This window comes from Herpailurus yagouaroundi, unplaced genomic scaffold (genome assembly GCF_014898765.1).
Source record: "Herpailurus yagouaroundi ecotype Mexico unplaced genomic scaffold, PumYag 77, whole genome shotgun sequence".
NCBI lineage: Eukaryota > Metazoa > Chordata > Mammalia > Carnivora > Felidae > Herpailurus > Herpailurus yagouaroundi.
This window is the reverse complement of record NW_024412388.1, coordinates 89,451,289-89,454,724: the sequence shown is the minus strand read 5'-3', so window position 1 is coordinate 89,454,724 and position 3,436 is coordinate 89,451,289. Positions and strand designations below refer to the sequence as shown.

The window sequence follows — 3,436 nt, the reverse complement described above, 5'->3', positions numbered from 1 at the left end:
AAGAAAAGAAAAGAAAAGAAAAGAAAAGAAAAGAAAAGAAAAGAAAACGCAGTATGGTGTCAGTGTTCCTTCCTATCATAAGAAAAACTTTTTTCAATCAGTTTAATATTTCCATTCCTACTGTCCCACTTTTCCACATAAATGTCCTCTGAAACAACTTTTCTTAAATTTATTTTTATTTTTGAGGTGGGTAGGAGGAGAGAGAGAGAGAGAGAGAGAGAGAGAGAGAGAGAGAGAATTCCAAGTAGGTTCCACACTGTCAGTGCAGAGCCTGATGCTGGGCTCAAACTCACTAACTGAGATCATGACCTGAGCCTATATCAAGAATCGGATATTTAACCAACTGAGCCATCCAGTCGCTCCTGAAACAGCTTTCAATTTAAGTGTGTTACTGTTGTTATACATATGCATATATGAGATGTGTCTGTAAGGCAGTAAGATTATGAGGCCTATGAAGCCAGTCGGATGTGCTCTACCTGAAAATTTCCTGTATCTCCATTACCCAAGGAGGATTTTGGTCTGCTCTTGACTGTAATAATTTCTTAAAAATGCCACTGTAGGATTTTTAAATAAAAATTATCATTATCAGTACTACTATTGGAAATGGGATTATTTCAATCAGAGAAAATGAAATAGCAATGTTGATTGAAGGCATTACATTAACAGATAGGAACTTAAACTCACTATAGAAAACAAAGACCCCAAGTAAATGCAATTTATACTCAAGTTTAAATTTGAAAGAGAAAGAAAAAACAGGGTACAGTGTTGAATAATGTCTCATTTTTGTAGAGTAATAGAAAAAAATCAAAATCTGAATTTAAAAAATATGAATAAAATTGTTCATATCTTTCCTGATAAAAGATCACCCAGTTGTGCTAATGGGAACACAGGAACCGGTTATTTTTAAATAACTTACCAAACTTTATTCGATTTCTAATACTCTCACAAAAAATTTTAGTTGCACATGTCAGCAAATAATTCTCCTCCCGAGGTACTTTTTCTCCAGGATATAGTTGTCTTCTATGTAGCCACATCTTTCCTTCCGCAAACATTCATCATGGAGATAGGTTGTGCCCCAGTTCTTCATGACAAAAAATGCAAACAATTTAACCTTAAACATCTGGGGGTTTTTTTTGAACCAGAAAGTACAAAAACCATCTTCACAATAACGTCTATCACTTTTCTAGTGAGAAATCATAGTTTCAGGATTGAATGGGTGATTGCATATGTGGTTTCAAATGTGAATGTTTTAGTGCGGAAATTTTTTTTTTAAAGGAGCTGACAAGAGATTTCCTTCTTTTTATGTTGCCAAAATAATATAATAGATAAGATACATGCAGGGTAGATAGATGATAGATAAACAGATCAATCAGTCAATACTCTGGCCATGATTTTATAAAATGAAGGAATTTTTGACAAATTTTGACAAAAAAGTTGAAAGTATGTGATCTTAAATTAAGAACATTATATGATATTAGATAAAATGATCTTCATTTAAAACTCCCTGCATTCTTTTTATTTTCTACTCGTTTCACCACAGAGCAACAAAAACTTCCTAATAGATAGGCTCTGGTCTGTGTCAAACCCATGAGAACAACAATCTATTTCAACTCCCATTCCTCCCTGGTGAGGGTTCATCTAATATTTCTGTTTACATTACATTTGTACTTATAACCGTTTCCAATTTTAATTCATGGAAAATGCTTAATTTTTAAAAACTGACAGCTTAAAGTTATTTTAATTCTTTTCCAGGTTTGCCCTCAAAAATAGCTTAAGTCTCACTCAATCATATATGTTTAAAATCAGTGAACTTCAGTTTGTCTATTTGAAAAATAGAAATAGGATTCACTCATTCATTCAGAAACAAGATGCAGATATACATATAGAGTGCAATGACATAATTTCTATCCTCAAGATTATGTGAAGAAAATTATATCTCAGGTATTTAGATGGATGAAATGTGATAAGATTTAAGAAGAATTTTGCATCAATTCTGATTCAAAATTATATAATTAATATTGCACAAAACATATGTAACAATATGGCCAACAACCTTAAAACACTTGCTATATTCTGTGAAGCTTGGTTGCCAGTTAAAGCCAAGGAAAGCAGAAATACATTTTCTGCTCCCTCCTTCTGTGCCTGTTTCTGACATGTATGCAGAAACAAGAGTCTTTAGATTCCAGGACTATCTCCTTTTTCTCCCCTACAGTTACAGTTCACTCTGGTGAGGTGCTGTTGAAGTATCTTATGCACACAAAGTCACCACACCTGTTTTTTTACTTTCATCTGTTGACATCATCTCCTGATACTCACAAGGCTCCTGTTACCATGTCAGCTCACCAGAGCCCCATTGTGTTCTCACAAAATGAGGTGAATCCCACCCCACCCTGATCTACCAGTTACTTGGGCCCCCAAACATGGCTTTCTACTCAGCCAAAGTCTTCAGAACATTAACAAAGCAGCTCATTATAAATTAATATATCATTATATATTACACGTACAGAAAGGTGTACACAGCATATATGAGCAGTTTGAAAATAAAAAGTATATATACCAGTTGCCCACTGGGCTGGTTTTCCAGTTATGGAATCTGTTGGGCCTGCTCTGGCTACTCCCCTCCCCATTAGGAAAGGAGTTCCAGGAACCACGGGAGCACGAGCACATGAAGCCCTAGTGCCCACTTCTCTGAGCACCCAGGACCCCACAATTCCTTGCCCAGATGTCCCTGACCTTGCTTCTGAAGCCTGATCTGACTCTCTCCCAGGTCAGATACTACCAGGATATGTCACTCTAAACCCCAGGAGTGTTCAAGAGACAGATACTTAGGGGAGGTGTGGGCAAAGCTTAACTAGAAGTGTTGTGATACCCTTTGCAATGCACAGACCTTAGGGGGGACCAGAATTGAGTGGGCCACTATTGGGATGAGCCAGAGGCCATGGGTCTACAGTCTAACTTTTTCTACATCATTATGTTAGAGCATAGAATTCCTAAATTCAAACCTTCCTTTTGGATCATGAAGAAGATATATGTTTCAAGTTAGGAATAAGCAGCAATTTTGCTTAATGGTTTGATAATCTTGATACTGTTAGGGAATAAATAGGCATGCACAATTGATGTTTTTTTTAAAAAAAATTTTTTTTTCAATGTTTATTTATTTTTGGGACAGAGAGAGACAGAGCATGAACGGGGGAGGGGCAGAGAGAGAGGGAGACACAGAATCGGAAACAGGCTCCAGGCTCTGAGCCATCAGCCCAGAGCCCGACGCGGGGCTCGAACTCACGGACCGTGAGATCGTGACCTGGCTGAAGTCAGACGCTTAACCGACTGCACCACCCAGGCGCCCCTCAATTGATGTTTACTAAACATGGATGAGTCTCTTAATAATTAAGCTGGCTGAAAATGCCAGGTAAACAAAATGAATAGATACTGTATG

At 37.1% G+C, this 3,436-nt stretch overlaps 1 long non-coding RNA gene across 1 annotated transcript; it reads right to left on the bottom strand.

Annotated features, from left to right (window-relative positions):
* Positions 1 to 897: 897 nt before the first annotated feature.
* Positions 898 to 2,480, bottom strand: LOC121027585 (uncharacterized). The gene is made up of 2 exons (XR_005788810.1): positions 2,054 to 2,480; positions 898 to 1,081 (listed from the first exon to the last, which is right to left on the bottom strand). It is a non-coding gene; the product is annotated as an uncharacterized LOC121027585 (long non-coding RNA).
* Between the last annotated feature and the right edge of the window lie 956 nt (positions 2,481 to 3,436).